The 20,934-nt window shown below is 41.1% G+C and overlaps 1 pseudogene; it reads right to left on the bottom strand.

Annotated features, from left to right (window-relative positions):
- Positions 1-1,119: 1,119 nt before the first annotated feature.
- LOC118916062 (cytochrome c oxidase subunit NDUFA4-like) lies at positions 1,120-10,092 on the bottom strand (annotated as a pseudogene).
- Between the last annotated feature and the right edge of the window lie 10,842 nt (positions 10,093-20,934).

Here is a 20,934-nt window from a genome sequence, read left to right as displayed (position 1 = left end):
TCTAATTTTTGTAAAAAAAACCCACACAATTTAAAATGATTTTTAAAATATATTCTGTAAATATCAAGAAAAATGTAAAGTCTTTCTGAGTAAAGATAAAGAAAATTATAAAAGTAACTCAAGGAAAGGATGAAAACCAACAAAGTTCAAAGTTTACAAAGAAGATATTCTAATGAAAGCAATAAAAATTGAATGTTTATTTCAAATGTTTTCCCAAGTTTAAGTGACAAATGCTAAAGCCAGACATGAAGCTGTGAATGAATAGAATGTGGGTAGTTCTAATTTTTGAAGTTCTAGGATATTGTCTTTCCTAGAAATCAATGATTTATAAAACCAGCATAAAATGTATATATCCACATACCCACATAAAAAAAATTGCTTATCACTTACATTTAAATGATATAATTTTCTTCTAAATAACTGCAAACTAAACATACATGGATATGTAGATAAACTAGGATAAAAGAGACAAGAGAGAATTCTGATAAATCTTATATATGTTCTTTTTGAAGCCTATCCAATATAAGTCATACAATTAGCAAGACAAGAATTCAGATTATTATCTGTATACCCTCATCCATTCCTTTCCATTGCTGTGTAACAAATTACCTTCAAGCTTAAAACAATAAACATTTACTGTCTTGTAGTTTTTAGTGGGTCAGGAATTTGAGAGTGGGTTAGCTGTGTAGTTCTGGCGCAAGGTATCTCATGAGGCTGTGGTCAGTCAAGTTGTTACAATTATCTGAAGCCCTCTCTTGGAGCTGCCATTTCCAAGGAAACACACCCCCATGGTTGCCAGCAAGGGCCCCACGTTCTCTCCATAGAGCTGTTTGAGTGTCATCATGACCAGGCAGCTCGCAGAGAGAGCATTTTTCCCCCTTTAATTCTAATAGTTTATTTCCTAAACCCTAGTTACAAAGTTCAGAGCAAGTTTTCAGCTTTAAATAGTGACACATACGAAGTTTCAGACATCTATTAATGAGTGCAAACCCCCAACACAATACACCAATGTGATTTCATGTATTTAGAGGGAAAATATTCCCTGGTTAAGTGGAAAATTGTGCAGATGGCTCCTGGAAGACCTTCATTCTAAGTTGCTGTATAGTGAAACCATTTTATTTAGAAGTCTGAATCTTCTCTCTTCAGTTTTCTGTCATCTACATTCACTGAGTAGAGCCTGCATTGATCACTGGGACTCAATTTATTCTAGGGTTCTGGGTTATTCTTTCTATCACAACTGACATCTGGAATGAACAATGCCAGGCACAAGACATACGGTGCTGCTCCACTACCTCTGGCTCCAATTAAGATGAAGAAGGGGTCAAGCTCGGATGCTTCTTGGCCTTACTGACAATCTGGAAGAATTTGATTGCAGCAGAGGCCACAGGTCCAGAAGGGAGAGCCAGAGCAAGTATTCAAAGAGATAGAAAGGGGGAAACTGCTATGCCTTTTGCCATCAGACGCTACCACCATCACTTCCTCCACATCTGTTAGAAACAAGTCACTGTGCAGCTCACACTCAAGAAGCGAGAGAGAGAAAGTTTCTCCTTGCTATCTTTAGAGTTCTTGGATCCAGGTGCACATGAGGTACAAATAGTCACTATTTTGTAGTAAATGAGAAAGTTGGTGTACAAGTGGTGCTATAGGATCATAGGATTGTAGATAGAATACTGGAGTGCTTCACAGTAGGACTGAGCATCAGGCAGTCACCCATCTTTTGTGACCTTCAGCAAATTAATTTCTCTGAACTGATTTTTACTCTGTGAAAGGTGGAAGATGCTCATAGTGCCTATCCCACACAGTTGTTGTGAAGAATAAATTAGATAATTCATGTAAAGCATCTTGCATGTAGCAAACTCTCCATAAAGGCTATATGTACACATTAGAAAAAGGTATGAAATAATATACCAAAATTTTAATGGCTTTTTTAGATAGTGAGCTTACTGATAAATTTTATTTTTTACTACTTTCCATATTTTAAAAATTGTAATAATAAAAAATGAGATTAGGGTATCTGTCTTCCTATAAAATACAAAATAGAAGGAATCATCACCAACAATATTAAATATCTCAGAGAGATTTGGTGCAGTTTCCCATTGAGAAGATTGGTCTATAACTATACTAGCAGATTTCTCTCCAGATAAAAATGCATGGGAAAGAGGAAATCCTGGGAAAGTTCTCAGTCAAAAGGGAACATTTGAAGGAAGTAATAATATCTCGTATTTATGTAGCACTTTTTACTTTACAAAGCATTTTTACAAATGTTCCTGAATCACCAGAAAAGGTCGTAAAGATACGGTTATTTCCACTTTACAAACAAGAAGCTGATGCTCAAAGAGATTAAATGACAAAAATAACAGAATTTGCAAATAACACAGCTGGGATTGAATCGAGTCTTCTAGGTTCAAAGAAAAAAGATGAAGAAGTAAAAAGAACATAGCATTGTTGCTGTTTCAGAATCTGGAGAACCTTTTCCTAGAAGTTGCCCATGATAATAATATTAGATATTTTGTCCTGTGACTCATTCTGAAATATCTTTTCACTCCTTAGGGAAATTCCATAATATTATTTTCATCTTTAAACGGTATTTTGTTTTTTGTGTTGTTTGGTTTTTAATGGACAACAATTTCCAGTGTAGATGATTACTATACTTGTGGAGTTCTTACTAAAAAAATCAAATTTCAAGAAAAATTTGAGTAAAGCAAATAGCTCTGGAGTTTTTTAGTGTGTATGTATTTGTGTTGGGGTCGGGGTGAAGGGAGGGTAGTGATAAAATGAGCAACTCCTGTTGACCAAAACTGAATTAAACGTTTACAATCCAAACATGAATGAACATAAGGAAGTTGAGAAGCTAAAGATTAATCACTCCAAATCTAGAGGAAAATGGCATGTGGATTTGTAAAAATAGGTAGGAACCTTAAAATAAACTTGGACAGGAATAGTGTGTTTGTCCTAAAGGCAGGGCAACAAGTCTGCCGCTCACATGAAGAGCAGCAAAGGCCATTAAAGGGAATGTTAGGAAGGGAGTGACATTGTCAAAAGGGCAACAGAGGAAGTTGATTCTGGCAGCAGCTTTGGGAAAGGACTTGAGAAAAAAAATCTGGAGAAGAGGCTTTTCTCGGGGAGCAATGACTATACAAAATACATAGGTGGGGTTGCAAAAATGGAAAAGTTTAAGCATACAAGATTCATCTGTTTTAAACTTTTATGGAACCTTTCCAGCTCAAGTCCTTTTCATCGAATTTTAATTTTCATCTGTCTCTCCACTATCCTTTTGAATTTAGCTTTCATTAAAACCTACTCAAAATCATTAAAACAAGTCTATTTTAAAATCCACTGTCTGATTTGACCACCTGCATTAACCTTAGGTTGCATCCCAACAAGGCTCAGGCATGTGTAATCAGCTGCGGAGCCCAATCATCTGGGCATTCCAAACTCCAGCAGTAAGCATTAACACCTTGGACCTGAAATTCTAGAACAGAACGCCCATTGTTTCAAACATCGTTCTGTGTCATGAATTTATGATAAGGGGTGTTAGGTTAGGGGGGAAAGGCTGTTACTCAGGCTTGTTTAACCACTTTTAACTTGTTGGAACATGAGTTTCAACTCTTTGAAGTCTAGTCCTCTCCTATTTATCTGAAACAGTTCATTGTTGAATAAACACCTAGGAGCCTATAAGTTTTCTCTTTTTCAGACTGTTGCTAGTTTAGTTTGCACTCAGCTGCTTTGTATTTTATGTATATAGAAAGGTTGTATGTAGAAAAGCTCAGAGGACCCAAGGAAGGTGTCGAAACTCAGCCTTGGTAAAATCAGCGCTCTCCCTACTGTCACCCTGCCCTCAGCAGGGTGGAAGGAAGGGCCATGGGGCTGCACCTTCCCAAGGAGCATGAAACTGCCCACCTCTCTCCTACAAAGTGCTAAGAAATCAAGCCTAAAGTAGGGACTGCCATGAAAATTGATACCCACCCTCTTTTAAGTGACCATCAAAATTCATTTCATTATGCCAAATAGCTTATATACTTAAGCAGCACAAATAAGTCCAACTGCCTGGGTCACTCATTATCATTCACAGAGTTCAGTACATCCACAGATCTGAATAAGTCTCCCACTGCTTCCCACCAGCCAAACCCTTCTACTGTGTGCTTTGTAATTTATGGTTCCTCTTTCTTTAACTAAAACTTAGCTAGCCTTTGAAGACACTACATTGTCCTCAGCTTTCTCAAGTGGTAGCTGTGTTTCCTCCCACACTCCACTTAAAGAGGAACTAGAGATGATGTCCTCATTTCTCATTGCTGCTTTTAGATATTTTTATTGTTCTTCCTCCCTAAAAAGACAACATCAACAATAACCAACTCAGCTTCTCTGAAGCATGTGCTATCAGACCACTACCCCTCTGAGTCGTCTAACAGCCTCTTGCTAATTCTTCCTTGTTCAATGAAGATTTCAGATTTTGTTTTTCTTTTCTCTCCACCATTACTCTACACTCCTGTACTAGGTGACTTAAGCATCCACAAAAATTATCCATGTAAATACCCTATCTTCTGAGTTCGTTAATCTCACTTCCAATATTATTTTCCTCCACTGATTTCAGCAAAATACTATCATGGTCATGTGGCTTAACAAACTTTTACCACATGTCTATCTCACCTCCAGAAATATCAATTTTCAGTATTCCATCCTATTCTGATCAATCATCTCTTATCTTTCTAGCTCTACCATCACCACCACCCTCAATCAATCTCTTTGGAGTAACCAGTCTAATGGCCTGCTATTTCTTTATTGTCCATTTTCCACTGTGTTACTGTCTTTTCTCCTTATGTGGTTCACTAAAAACCCACTCCATTGCATATATCCACAACTGCCTTGCCTTTCTCACTTCCAATCTTATTCACTAGAAAAACCCAACCCTACCTTAAACACAATTCTTTATATACTTCACATCAGCATCGATCCGTTGAACATGGCTAGAGCCCATGTGGGCTTCTCATACTTCAAAAAACTTCTAACCATTGTCTTGCCAATGGGTTTCAGCCCCGGGCAAGTTCGCTATGGATTCACTGTGACCAAAGAAATCGACAGCAAAACGTTCTTGGGGTGAAAGGGTTTATTACCTGGCTTGTTCTCCAGCAGTAGGTCAAGCACTAGCATCTCTGCCTTCGCCCAGAGCACTGGGCTGAGCTCTCTATATAGCACAATAATAGCTTATTGCCTACAGGTGTGAAAGCGGCAGCCCAGCAACAGGCCAGTTACATCATCAGGTGGTTTAAGTTCAGTGAGGATCCTGGCAATAGGAACCCCAACTTCCCCACACTCCACTCGTCCAGGATTCTCGCCTTACAATCTACATGCTTTCAATCTTCCGCAATGGTCCCTGTGCAAGAAAGCTGGAGCACTGTAACCAGATTCCACAATAGCAACAGAGGATAACAACAACCTAGAGATAATAAAAATTAAGATACAGCAAGATTTTGATAGAAAAATTATAATAATCCTCAAGCCAGAGCAAGTTCCCAATCCACAAAGACTTTAGGGGCAATAAGACACATGTTTTAATGCCACCAACATAGGCAAATCTTGTCCATCAGGTCATATGCATGCAAGAAAGTGGTCCTGTGATAGGACTGTAGCAGGAAGGGGGTCCTTCCAGGTCTAGTATACCATACTTTTACTCCTTTACCCATGGGGGTTACTGAAGGGTCTATATATAGAGCTACTGGAGGTGCATGCACTGGCCACAATGATAAAACAAAACTCCCGGGTAAGATGCTCTTACCTTCTGGCCATTCAGGATATACTACTGTGACCTTTGGCGGCCACTCTGCTGTTATTCCAGGAATACACAGGAGGCCAGCTTCGAGGCTTTGTCCCCAAGGTGCCAGGAGAGCCAGCCATCGTTGGTCCATGTGTCGAAAGGTCCAAGGCCACATCCACTCAATGGAGTCTCCAGGGTTCAGTGCAGTTGGTGCAGGAAGCATGATGTTATTCTGGTGGCCAAACCTCAGCTTCAGTGATTCTTCCTTGGTTTGTACTTGCAATTGTATGGGGGAGGCAGCCATATGTGCTAACATGTCTACGGGCTCAAAGCTCCCTTTTGGGGTCTCTCATTTGAACGCCGTAGTACAGTCCATAAGTGGACTGACCATCCCCACAGACTATTGGTATCTGACTTTAGTCCGGATTTTAACAAGCCATTGTGCCTCTCTATCATGCCTGCTGCAGTAGGATTGTATGGCATATGAAACTTCCACTTGATTCCCAGCTGCCATACCCATTCTTGCAGTGTATGTCCAGTAAAATGGGTGCCCTGATCACTCTCAATCACCTGTGGTCTGCCATAGGCAGCAAAGAGATGCTCCAGGCCTCTTTTGGTCACCTGCTGGTCTGCACAACAGGTAGGAAAAACAACCAGAAGTCCAGTAGCTGTGTCCACACAAGTCATTGTGTACTGATATCCTTCTGATACAGGTAGAGGCCCAATATAGTCTATCTGCCACATGACGAGGGGTATAGGCCCCTTAGCAATTGTTCCATGTTGCTGTGGAACTGGGTGTAAGTCTCTTTTGGAGCACACGACACACTCCTGCCGGGCTCTACTAACTTCTTCGAAGGTCAAAGGCAAGCCCCACCGATGGACTACAGCCCTCATTGTCTTTTGCCCTGCATGCAGCAAACGCTGATGTAGCCATTGAGCTACATCAGAGGCAGGTTTTCCTTCTAACCAATGTATCTGGGTCAATTTATCTGCCTCATAATTTCCTGGGGATGCCAGTGGCAAATGACCTGTCACATGGTATACTGTAATTATTTTGGTCTGACCACAGGCCCATAAGTCTTGCCATAGTTCTTGCCCCCAAAGGGGTCGGTGACCAACCAGCCAATTGGCATGCTACCAGGTTGGTAGCCACAGGTTCAAGCCCCAATAGACAGCCCAGTTCTCAGTGCAGACAACTATAGGAGAGGGCTCCTGGCTGATCACAAGCCACACAGCCCGCATCTCTGCCCATTGGCTGCTCTTCCCCTCACCATCTTCCACCCATAGTATCTCAGTCTTAGGATAGAAAGCTATGGCCCTCCATTCTGGGGGCTGCCCACGGCTGGAGCCATCTGTATACCATGCATCTTCAGGTACAGGGGCTCTTCCCTCCCAGGGACTCTTTGCTACTAATGGTTCAAAAGCAAGTTCTTCCTGCTTTTCACTAGTATATGTCACCAGCCCCAACAAGAATTGGAGTTCTTCACTTAAGGCCCTACTAGAGAGAGCATTACACTGCTGTAGGTAAGCACCCCACTTGGCTAGTGTGGGTGTTTGTGCACACCAATCCTTGACTTTTGGGTCCAGTCTCGTACCCATCCCAAGATGGGATAGGTGGTTATTACCTTTATCGGGGCCCTTCCAGTGATGGGTTCTGTAGCCAGCAAGGCGTAATACACAGCAGCCAGTTGTTTTTCTATCAAAGTGTATCATACCTCTGCCCCTTTCCAGAGTTGTGACCAGAATCCAACAGGTTGGCGAGTTCGTTCAAGCTGCTGCCAGAGACCCCAGCCATAACCGTCTTCAGTGACATGAACATCCAGCTCACAGGGCCTTGATGGGTCTATCACACTCAAGGCCTGCACAGCCTTGACTGCCCATTTTGCTGTAGTAAAGGCAGATGCACATGTCTCATCCCAGTCCCACCCGATGCCCTTTCATACCAACCAGTATAAGGGCTTCAGAATTTGCACCAAGTGTGGTATAAACACTCTCTAGTAGCCTAGAAGACCCAGAAATTCCTGTAGCAATGTTACAGTTGTGGGGGTAGGAAAGGCCTGGACTTTGTCTATAACTGCTTCTGGTATAATTTTGGTCTTACCCAACCAGATGACCCCCAAGAATTTAACAGACAAACCAGGTCCCTGAACCTTGGTGCTGTTCACAGCCCATCCTTTCTCCTGTAAATGCTGTAGCAGTCTAGGTGCTGCACCTTCTAGATCTGAAAGAGAATCGGACATGAGCATGACATCATCAATATAATGGTACAGCCACACCGTTGGCAGTTTCTCCCATGTAGCCAAGTCCTGGGCTACAAATCCATGACAGATGGTGGGGCTGTGGAGGTATCCCTGTGGGAGGATGGGGAAAGTCCATTGCCATCCTTCCCACGTGAAGGCAAACTGTTCCTGACTTTCCTGCTCAATGTCAATGGAATAGAAGGCATTAGTAAGATCTACCACATAATAGTATGTTCCTAGTTCATAGCTGAGGGTACCCATCAAGCCTGCAGTAGAGGGGACAGCAGCATGTATAGGGGGTATTACTTTATTCGGTTCTATATAATCCACAGTCATACGCCAGGAGTCATCTGTCTTTTTTCAGGCCACACTGGGGAATTGAAAGGACTATGGGTGGGCTTTATAATACCCATCTTTTCCAGCTCCTGGAGAGTTTCTCCAATCTCTTTATGCCTTCCAGGCAGGTTGTATGTTTGGTATTAGTCACCCCCTGAGGCACAGGCAAAGCTATGGGTGGGTGCCTAGCATGTCCCCTCAGAACTGCCTTCACCACACGTACTCTCAGTCTGAACTCACCTGCAGTGGTCTGCAGCCATAGACCCTGCAGGATATCAATCCCCAAAATATACTCAGGAATAGGAGATATATACACAGTATACTCTTTTGGGGGTAGATGCCCTATTCTGAAAGGGATTTGGGCTTTTTTCACCCTGATAGCCTTCCCCCTGTATTCATCTATGATACTGGGGGTCCTGGGGAACCGCTTAGGGTTACCATGAATCAGTGAACATTCAGCCCCTGTGTCCACCAGAGCAGGACACGTATATTCTGAACACGTATGTTCACTGGGGACCAATAGACAGCTATTTCAACATGTGGCCTCCGGTTCCCCCCTGGTCCCTCAGGGCAGATACCTTGACCTTTCCCTCAGTCAAACCGTGTTCCCCAATAACCTTCCTGTGTGGGCTCAAGTGAGGTTGGCTTGTTCTCCAGCAGGAAGTCTTGCAAACACACAGGCCAGATTTGTGGCTCTGTTTCCAACCTCTGCCTCTTTGGTCTTAATGGCTGGAACTGCTGCTCTGGTTTCAGCTGTTGGGAGATCCTATTTGATTTCCCATCTAATTTCCTTCCATCTGCTCCTGCCCATATTAAACCAACCCACATCTGGGTCCTTGTAACCTTCATGGGGCCCTGTAAATTCTTCTTGTGAGTAACAGGTCTTATTTCTTTCCAGATTCTCGTTGCTTCTGCCTCTCCTAAGTCTGCTACTGTACGTGTCACCTCGCTTCTGGGATGCCCTAAGTGAGGGGAAAGAATGGCCACTAGAGACTCAAAGAGGGATGTAGGAGCCGTTTGAAGTATAGTATTTCTCATCCCAGTAGTGAAAATCTCTTCACCTGGGTTATAATTCTCTGGACTATAGATGGCATTTCTTATGCCTAGCTCTTGTAGCACCTGCTGGAGCTCAGCCTATGTCTGCCATCTAACAGGAGAGGATGGCAGATCACCCAGATTGGGCCACACAGCACAAAGTGCAGCCATAAGCCAATTGAGGAGAGAGTGACTCTCTGGAGTCTGATGTGCATTTTGTAGTCGCTGCCTCAAGGCGGGCTGCACTGTCAGGGAAGACAGCTTTCCCATCTCTGATCCCGACAGAACAATTCCATCCACCCCTCAGTCCCACAGCCACTGGCTCAGCCTGAGTATAGGGGCGGACCATAGAGTGCTCCACGACCTGGGGAGGGGCTGCTCCTCTCCTTGGGGAACTTTCAGCTACTGGGTTTTTATTTTCTTTACAACCACTGGGCTTGCTTTCAATACAAGAGGCTCCAGTGCCTCTGGCACCACCCCTTCATCCTTCCCCAGCTCCTCCATTTCTGGGGCTGATGACACCTTTCTCTCCCCTCCCGCGAGTGCCTCCTCTGCTACAATCTTTACCTTTTCTACTGTGCGTCACAGCGATGCCACCTCAGTCTTCAGAAGGTCTCTTACCTTCAGCTCAATGCTTCGCAGCTGACGTTCTCATGCCACCTCCGCCTGTGCTTCTCTCAGGAGTTCATTTTTTTCCTTGATGACTTCTTCCTCCTTCAGAACTGCCATCTCGTCTCCAATAGCACTTAGCTGCCAGCACTTTGATGCTGCCTCCTCCCACATCCAGGCCATCTCCTTCCTCAGGGAATCCACAGAGGTTTGCAGCTCTCATTCTAGTGCTGTTCCTCCTGCATCAATGCCATTTCCCTCCTCAGGGAATCTACTGAAGTTTGCAGCTCATGTTCTCATGCAGCCATTTCTTGGGTCTCCTCTGTACACCTTTTTAAGACTGTGAGAAGCAGCCAACCCACAGTCCCCATTGCCTCAGAGGCACTCTGCTTCTCAAAGGATCTGCTCACTCTACCAAGAGCCACTCCTACTGCCTCAGGTGTCACCTCCACTTGCCTCCAGTCCTGGGGTGTGGCCCAGTCCTCTAGGAGGCAAGCCACCTCAGACCACATACCCATTGGGAGATGATCCACTGTCTCCCCATTCACAGGGACAGCCCGCTGAAGCACCCCTCCTATAAGGGCAGCCTGTCTTTTCCCTTCATCAACAGTGAACCCTGCCAAGTTTTGCCAATTGTCTTGCCAATGGGTTTCAGCCCTGAGCAAGTTCACTATGGATTCACTGTGACCAAAGAAATCGACAACAAAATGTTCTTGGGATGAAAGGGTTTATTATCCGGCTTGTTCTCTGGCGGTAGGTTGAGCACTAGCATCTCTGCCTCCATCCAGAGCACTGGGCTGGGCTCTCCATATAACACAACGATATCTTATTGCCTACAGGTGTGGAAGCAGCAGCCCAGCAACAGGCCAGTTACATCATCAGGTGGTTTAAGTTCAGTGAGGATCCTGGCCATAGGAACCCCAACTGCCCCACACCATAAAATTCCTGTTGACAGTCTTGCTGCATTTCTCTAGTCTTTTCCACTCTCTTAGATCATTACTGTACACCTTCTCCTCTATCTTCAAAGGTCAAACATCCCCACCCCACTTCTCACTTTTAGGTAATGACAACTCTTCCAATTTGACTGAGAAAATAGAATCAGTTGGCAAAAAACCACCTCATTTTTCTTCCTTAAATGTATCAGCCTGCCAGCACCTGTTCCTATGTATTTTGCCTTCCTTTCCATTACCCTGCATGACTGTCAGTGTTCTCATCTGAAGCCAACATTTCCACATGTGTATTGATTCTGTCCTTTTGGCCCATCAATGATCTCAATACACCATTAATCCCTCTCTCCCCTGCATGCACAATTTTTCCTTTTCTTCTTGATTATTCCCATCAGCATACAAGCAGGATGTAAATTCTCTCTAGTATCCTTGTCCTCCTCAACTAATGTCATATTTTCCTACTCCTTTTTACCGCAATAGTCCATTAAAATTTATCATTACCATCTTCACTTTGTCACTGCATAATCTTCAATTCAACTCTCTCCATTTCTGGTGTTTACATTGACTATTTCTCCAAGAATACTCTTGTTAAGATCAAACAATAAGATCTATATTGCCAAATCTGTTGTCATGTCTAAGTTCTCACCTTGCTTGATTTTCATAGCATTTGATTTGATGATCATTCCCTCCTTAAACATTTCTTCACTTGGTTTCTTGAGCACATCTTTTTCTTGCTTCTCCTACGTCACTGGCCAGTCTTTTCAAGACTGTTAAATGTTGGAGCACATCAGGGCTCAGTCATTGACCTTTTCATTATCTTTGCTTGTTCATGCTAATTTCCTAAATGCTCCCACTTCATAGGTCTACAGCCGTAAGTGCCATCTCTACAATAAAGCCTCCCCAATCTATCTTTCTGGACCTAACAATTCCCCTGAGCTCAAGACTCATATCCCAGCTCCAACTTGATAGCTCCACTTGTATGTGTACTCTGTATCTCAAACTCCAGCTCTTCATTTCCTTTCCCAAACCTGATCCTTTCCATGTGTACCCCATCTCAATAATTGGCACTCATCTTTCATTCCTTTGACCTGGAATCATCCTGTACTCTTTTCTTTCCATCATTTTTCCCTCTATTTTCTTTTCAGTGCATAAGCAAGTCCTATCAGCTCTATCATCATAATATATTCAGGATCCAGTGAAATCTCACCACCTTCATTGTTACTGATAGGGAAAAAACTTTCAAAGACAGCAGCCTAGTCCAGGTGGCTCCCTTCTGCTGCTCTTCTTAGCAAAGACAACAGGAAGTCCCTTAACTTCCCCCTCTCCTTCACTCCCCACTCTGCCAGGCACTTACTCCCTAAACTTACTCCCCCTTGCTTGCTCCTTTGGTGTGCACATAGGAATGTTACAGTTACAGAAGCAGAAAGATATACATTGCTCCCTTTGCCTTCGTTTGGGGCTCAGACCTTGGGAGATTACTCCCCTCTGAGCCCGCCAGTGTAAAATAAACCCTCAACACTCCAAGACTTCCAAGTGCCGCTAGGTTCTTCTGTCAGTGATCCAGTCCAGGTTTTTCCAGTATTTTCCGTAACATTACCATTCAAGTTCAGGCTAACATAACCTCTCCTGCAGTTTTTAACAATATTCTTCTCACAGGTCTCTCTGGTTCAAGTCCTGCCCTTACACAATTCATTTACAGAATCTAGAATTATCTTTAATTGGTAAATCAGATTATGTCATTCATCAGAGTAAAGCCCTACAGTGTTCTCCATTGCATTTAGAATACAAACCCAGTCTTTACCCATATCTACAAGGCTCTAATGACCAGGCCCACCTCTCTGACCTCATCCCTATAACTCTCCCACTCCTTCACTCTGATTTAGCAACTTGGACTTCTTGCTCTTCTTTGAATATACCAAACTTGCTCCTGTCATAGGGGGAAATACAGATTGGAGAGAATCTGACTTTGCTTTTAGGATAGACAAAAACATAGCAATGATTTGGTTAATTAAGCATGCTGGGTTTCAGATGGATCTATCAGTTTAGTCAAATTGCACTTGCAATGTTATACATACAGTATTTGTTGATGATTGTTGATGAGGTAGTGAATTCCATGGACATGTCAGAAGCCCATAGTCATACAGTACTTTGACTGTTCCTAGTGCTAGTTGCTCTTTAGCCAAGACTGCTTTGGTTTGAGTTATTTATATCACAATGTACTTCTTTTTTTCCAGTGGGGGATGAGATGGAAGATATTGCTCTTGTGATTAATATATTAATAACCTCTCATGAAACCTACCTGCGGGTTATTTTTTTAATCAACTCAGGATTTTTCTTCTTCTCTGCTCCTTTCTTACTCTCTCCTGTCAGAAAAGGCCCACCCATCTCTTTTCCACTTTCTTCTCTTTTTCCTTTCATTCTCATTCTCCTCCCAAAATCAGTTCTAAGAAATTTTACTTGCCTCAAATTTTAAGTTAGTCTGCACTACAAGCAACTCAAGGGCAAAGGCCATGCCTGTGTTGTTCACTGCAGTCACAGTGCCTAGCACATTGCTTGGCACATAAATTAATAATAATTGTGAAATGCATGGATAAATGGAAAATACATTCCCTAGTTAGCAAACAAAAACCTAGCAATTTTTTTGCAGGGCCTAATAGCAAAAATAGAGACCCAGTCTTTGCAGAAATCAAAATGTTTCATGTGGTAAGAAGAGGATAGTCATGACAGAAAGGCCAGCAATTATTCTTTAAGAAACTTCCCAGGAGCATGTAATACCTGAATGGTACTATTTACAACCTCTGCAGCCATCATTGTTGAGAGGCTCAGTCATAACCTTAACAGGCCCAATTTTATCAAAATACTGAGTATACATCCATTTCTTAGGACTGGACCAACATTACCCAAATTCATAATAATAACTTATGAGCCAGAATGCTAATCTATTAGTTTATCATGATAACTATAAACATTATAAGAATTGGAATAGATGAAGTTTGTATAAACAGTACATGCCTGTAAAAGAAGCTTTTTAAGAAGGTATATCAAGTAAGAAGGTTGCTTGGTGAATAGGGATTGCAGATCCATCACAACATAGTAATTAAGACTCAGACAGAGTTGACTTAAGATCCTAAGCCTGTCACTGATGACCTCTGTGACTCTGGGCAAATTATTTAAGCTCTGAATGCCTTAATTTCCTCATCTGTAAAATAGGGATAATAATGGTCCCTATGTGTAGAACTATCGTTTGGGATGTCTTCACAGGTCACACTGGTTCACTTTTTCTAAGAATAAACACCCTTCTTCTCTCTCTTCCTTAAATGTAGGCCTCTTGTAGCCATGTTTTATTGATTGACTGTTTGATTGATACAGAGTCTTATTTTATTTTCTAGTATACAACACAGTGGTTCACAGTTACGAATATTATTAAATCCTCACCCCCACTAGTACAGCAACTATCTGTCAACATAGGAAGATGTTACAGAATCAGTGACTATATTCTCCATGCTATACTACTGTCCCCATGACCGATTTATAATTGAGAATTTGTGCCCCTTTATTCCCTCACCCTCCCTTCCCACCCATCGCAACCCCTCCCCCATGGCAACCACCCATCCCTTCTCAGTGTCTGATTCTACTGCTGTTTTGTTCCATCTGTTTTGTTTTGTTTTTATATTCCACAAATAAGTGAAATCATATGGTATTTGCCTTTCTCTGCCTGATTTATTTCACTGCCTCAAGATCCATCCATGTTGTTGCAAATAGCTGGATTTCTTTTCTTTTTATAGCCGAATAACATTACATTGTGTATATGTAACACATCCTATTTACCCACTTGTCTATTGATGGACTCTTAGGTTGTTTCCATATCTTGGCTACTGTAAATAATGCAGCAATAAACATAGGGGTGCATATATCTTTTCAGATCAGGAATTTGGTTATCTTTGGGTAAATTCCTAGAAGTGGAATTGCTGAGTTGAATGGCATTTTTGTTTTTTGTTTTTTGAGGAACCTCTGTACTGTTTTCCACAGTGGCTGCACCAATTGACATTTCCACCAATAGTGTAGGGGGGTTTCCATTTCTCCAGATCTTCACCAACACTTACTATTTCTTGTCTTTTGGATGGTGGCCATTCTGACTGGTGTGAGGTGATATCTCATTGTGGTTTTGATTTGCATTTCCATGATGATTAGCAATGTGGAGAACCTTTTCATTTGCCTGGTGGCCATTTGTGTTTCTTTGGAGAAATGTCTGTTCAGGTCCTCTGCCCATTTTTTAATCAGGTTATTTGTTTTTTTTTGGTGTTGAAGCATATAAGTTCTTTATACATTTTGGATGTTAACCCCTTATTGGATAAATCGTGAAGAATATATTCTCCCATGCTGTAGGTTGCCTTTTTGTTCTGTTGATGGTGTCTTTTTCTGTATAGAAGCTTTTTAGTCTGATGTATCCCCACTTATTCATTTTTTATATTGTTTTCCTTGCCCAAGGAGATGTGTCAAGGAAAAAATTGCTCATATCATATCAAGAAATTTTTGCCTATGCATTCGTTTTAGAGTTTTATGGTTTCATGTCTTACATTCAGGTCTATGATCCATTTTGAGTTTACTTTTGTGTATGCAATTAGACAATAATTCAGTTTCATTCCCTTGCATGTAGCTGTCCAGTGGTCCCAACACCAGTCATTGAAGAGGCTGTCTTTTACCCATTGTATATTCATGGCTCCTTTATCATACATTAATTGGCCATATGTGTGTCAGTTTATATCAGGGCTCTCTATTCTATTTCATTGATCTATGGGTCTGTTCTTGTGCCAGTACCATATTGTTTTGATTGCTGTAGTTTTATAGTAGAGCTCAAAGTAAAGGAATGTACTCCCCCCAGCTTTGTTCTTCTTTCTCAGGATTGCTTTAGTTATTCAGGGTCTTCTGTGGTTCCATATGAATTTTTTTCTATTCATTTTATTATCATTAATCCACAATTACATGAAGAACATTATGGTCACTAGATTCCCACCTTCACCAAGTCCCCACCCACAAACCCCATTACAGTCACTGTCCATCAGCGTAGTAAGATGCTGTAGACTCACTACTTGTCTTCTGTGTGTTGCACATCCCTCCCTATGCCCCACACACATTATACATCCTAATCGTAAGGCCCCCTTTCTTTTTCCCTGCCCTTATCCCTCTCTTCCCACCCCTCCTGTCCAGTCCCTTTCCCTTTGGTAACCGTTAGTCCATTCTTGGGTTCTGTGATTCTGCTGCTGTTTTGTTCCTTCAGTTTTTCTTTGTTCTTATACTCCACATATGAGTGAAATCATTTAATACTTGTCTATCTCTGCCAGGCTTATTTCACAGAGCATAATACCCTCCAGCTCAATCCATGTTGTTGCAAATGTTAGGATCAGTTTTTTTCTTATGACTGAGTAATATTCTATTGTGTATATGTACCACATCTTCTCTATCCATTCATCTACTGATGGACATTTAGGTTGCTTCCATTTCTTGGCTATTGTAAATACTGCTGTGATAAACATAGGGGTGCACCTGCACCTGTCTTTTTCAAACTGGAGTGCTGCATTCTTAGGGTAAATTCCTAGAAGTGGAATTTCTGGGTCAAATGGTATTTCTATTTTGAGCTTTTTGAGGAACCCCCATACTGCTTTCCACAATGGTTGAACTAATTTGCATTCCCACCAGCAGTGTAGGGGGGTTCCCCTTTCTCTGCAACCTCACCAACATTAGTTGTTGTTTGTCTTTTGGATGGTGGTGATCCTTACTGGTGTGAGGTGGTATCTCATTGTGGTTTTAATTTGCATTTCTCTGATGATTAGCGATGTGGAGCATCTTTTCATGTCTCTATTGGCCATCTGAATTTCTTCTTTGGAGAACTGTCCGTTCAGCTCCTCTGCCCATTTTTTAATTGGATTATTTGCTTTTTGTTTGTTGAGGTGTGTGAGCTCTATATAAATTTTGGATGTCAACCCTTTATCGGACCTCTCATTTATGAATATATTCTCCCATACTGTAGGGTACCTTTTTGTTCTATTGATGGTGTCCTTTGCTGTACAGAAGTTTTTCAGCTTGATATAGTCCCACTTGTTCATTTTTGCTTTTGTTTCCCTTGCCCGGGGAGATATGTTCATGAAGAAGTCACTCATGTTCATGTCCAAGAGACTTTGGCCTATGTTGTTTTCTAAGAGTTTTATGGTTTCATGACTTACATTCAGGTCTTTGATCCATTTTGAATTTACTTTTGTGTATGGGGTAAGACAGTGATCCAATTTCATTCTTTTACATGTAGCTGTCCAGTTTTGCCAGCATTGTCTGTTGAAAGGACTGTCATTTCCCCATTGTATGTCCATGGCTCCTTTATCATATATTAATTGGCCATATATGTTTGGGTTAATGTCTGGGGTCTCTATTCTGTTCCACTGGTCTGTGACTCTGTTCTTGTGCCAGTACCAAACTGTTTTGATTTCTGTGGCTTTGTAGTAGAGCTTGAAGTTGGGGCGGGAGATGCCCCCAACTTTTTTCTTCCTTCTCAGGATTGCTTTGGCTATTCGGGGTCTTTGGTGTTTCCATATGAATTTTTTAACTATTTCTTCCAGTTCGTTGAAGAATGTTGTTGGTAATTTGATAGGGGTTGCATCAAATCTGTATATTGCTTTGGGCAGGATGGCCGTTTTGATTATATTAATTCTTCCTAGCCAAGAGCATGAGATGAGTTTCCATTTGTTAGTGTCCTCTTTAATTTCTCTTAAGAGTGTCTTATAGTTTTCAGAGTATAGGTCTTTCACTTCCTTGGTAAGGTTTATTTGTAAGTATTTTATTCTTTTTGATGCAATTGTGAATGGAATTGTTTTCCTGATTTCTCTTTCTATTAGTTCATTGTTAGTGTATAGGAAAGCCGCAGATTTCTGTGTGTTAATGTTGTATCCTGCAACTTTGCTGTATTCTGATATCAGTTCTAGTAGTTTTGGAGTGGAGTCTTTAGGGTTTTTTATGTACAATATCATGTCATCTGCAAATAGTGACAGTTTGACTTCTTCTTTACCAATTTGGATTCTTTGTATTTCTTTGTTTTGTCTAATTGCTGTGGCTAGGACCTCCAGTACTATGTTGAATAACAGTGGGGAGAGTGGGCATCCCTGTCTAGTTCCCGATCTCAGAGGAAAAGCTTTCAGCTTTTCACTGTTCAGTATGATGTTGGCTATGGGTTTATCATATATGGCCTTTATTATGTTGAGTTACCTGCCCTCTATACCCATTTTGTTAAGAGTTTTTATCATGAATGGATGTTGTTGAATTTTGTCAAATGCTTTTTCAGCATCTATGGAGATGATCATGTGGTTTTTGTCCTTCTTTTTGTGTACGTGGTGGATGATGTTCATGGATTTTTGGATGTTGTACCATCTTTGCATCCCTGAGATGAATCCCACTTGGTCATGGTGTGTGATCCTTTTGATGTATTTTTGAATTTGGTTTGCTAATATTTTGTTGAGTATTTTTGCATCTACATTCATCAGGGATATTGGTCTGTAGTTTTCTTTTTTGGTGGGGTCTTTACCTGGTTTTGGTATTAGGGTGATGTTGGCTTCATAGAATGAGTTTGGAAGTATTCCCTCCTCTTCTATTTTTTGGAAAACTTTAAGGGGAATGGGTATTATATCTTCTCTGTAGGTCTCATAAAATTCTGAGGTAAATTCATCTGGCCTGGGGGTTTTGTTCCTGGGTAGTTTTTTGATTACCGCTTAAATTTTGTTGCTGGTAATTTGTTTGTTTAGATTTTGTGTTCTTCCTTGGTCAGTCTTGGAAGGTTGTATTTTTATAGGAAGTTGTCCATTTCTTCTCGGTTTTCCAGCTTCTTAGCATATAGGTTTTCATAGTAGTCTCTAATAATTCTTTGTATTTCTGTTGGGTCCGTTGTGATATTTCATTTCTCATTTCTGATTCTGTTGATTCTCTTTTTGTCTTAATAAGTCTGGCTAGAGGCTTATCTATTTTGTTTATTTTCTCAAAGAACCAGTTCTTGGTTTCATTGATTTTTTTCTATTGTTTTATGCTTCTCAATTTTGTTTATTTCTTCTCTGATCTTTATTATGTCCCTCCTTCTGCTGACTTTAGGCCTCATTTGTTCTTCTTTTTCCAGTTTTGATAATTGTGACATTAGACTGTTCATTTGGGTTTGTTCTTCCTTCTTTAAATATGCCTGGGTTGCTATATACTTTCCCCTTAAGACTGCTTTTGCTGTGTCCCACAGAAGCTGGGGCTTTGTGTTGTTGTTGTCATTAATTTCCATATATTGCTGGATCTCCATTTTAATTTAGTCATAGATCCATTGACTATTTAGGAGCATGTTGTTAAGCCTCCATGTGTTTGTGAGCCTTTTGCTTTCTTTGTACAATTTAGTTTTAGTTTTATACCTTTGTGGTCTGAAAAGTTGGTTGGTAGAATTTCAATGTTTTTGAATTTACTGAGGCTCTTTTTGTGGCTTAGTATGTGGTCTATGCTGGAGAATGTTCCATGTGCACTTGAGAAGAATGTGTATCCTGTTGCTTTTGGATGTAGAGTTTTATAGATGTCTATTAGTCCATCCGTTCTAGTGTGTTGTTCAGTGCTTCCGTGTCCTTACTTATTTTCTGTCCAGTGGATCTATCCTTTGGAGTGAGTGGAGTATTGAAGTCTCCTAAAATGAATGCATTACATTCTATTTCCTCCTTTAGTTCTTTTAGTAATTGTTTCACATATGTGGGTGCTCCTGTGTTGGGTGCATATATATTTATAATGGTTTATCCTCTTGTTGGACTGATCCCTTTATCACTATGTGATGTCCTTCTTTATCTCTTGTTACTTTCTTTGTTTTGAAGTCTATTTTGTCTGATAGTAGTACTGCAACACCTGCTTTTTTTCTCCCTATTATTTGCATGAAATATCTTTTTCCAACCCTTGACTTTTAGTCTGTGTATGTCTTTGGGTTTAAGGTGAGTCTCTTGTAAGCAGCATATAGATGGGTCTTGCTTTTTTATCCATTCAGTGACTCTATGTCTTTTGATTGGTGCATTCAGTCCATTTACATTTAGGGTGATTATTGATAGGTATGTACTTATTGCCTTTTCAGGCTTTAGATTTGTGGTTACCAAAGCTTCCAGGTTACTTTCCTTACTATCTAAGAGTTTAACTTAACTCACTTAGTATGCTGTTACAAACACAATCTAAAGGTTCTTTTCTATTTCTCCTTTTTCTTCCTCCTTCATTCTTTATATATTAAGTATCAAATTCTGTACCTTTTTGTCTATCCCTTGATTGACTTTGAGGATAGTTAATTTAATTTTGCATTTGCTTCATAATTAGCTGTTCTACTTTCTTCACTGTGGTTTTATTATGTCTGGTGACAGCTATTCAACCTTAGGAACACTTCCATCTGTAGCAGTCCATCCAAAATAGACTGTAGAGATGGTTTGTGGGAGATAAATTCTCTCAGCTTTTGCTTATCTGGAAATTGTTTAATCCCTCCTTCAAATTTAAATGATAATCTTCCCAGATAAAGTAATCTTGGTCCCAGGCCCTTCTGCTTCATGGCATTAAATACATCATGCCACTCCTTCTGGCCTGTAAGGTTTCTGCTGAGAAGTCTGTTGTTAGCCTGATGGGCTTTCCTTTGTATGTGATCTTATTTCTGCCTCTGGCTGCTTTTAACAGTCTGTCCTTATCCTTGATCTTTCACATTTTAATTACTGTGTGTCTTGGTGTTGTCTTCCTTGGGTCCCTTGTGTTGGGGGATCTGTGGATCTCCACATCCTGAGAGACTATCTCCTTCCCCATTGGGGAAGTTTTCAGCAACTACCTCCTCAAAGACACTTTCTATCCCTTTCTCTCTCTCTCTTCTTCTTCTGGTATCCCTATAATGCGAATATTGTTCTGCTTGGATTGGTCACACAGTTCTCTCAATATTCTCTCATTTTTAGAGATCCTTTTTTCTCTCTGTGCCTCAGCTTCTTTGTATTCCTCTTCTCTA

The sequence above is a fragment of the Manis pentadactyla genome, chromosome 5 (assembly GCF_030020395.1).
Source record: "Manis pentadactyla isolate mManPen7 chromosome 5, mManPen7.hap1, whole genome shotgun sequence".
Taxonomy (NCBI): domain Eukaryota; kingdom Metazoa; phylum Chordata; class Mammalia; order Pholidota; family Manidae; genus Manis; species Manis pentadactyla.
This window is presented reverse-complemented; position numbering and strand designations above follow the sequence as displayed.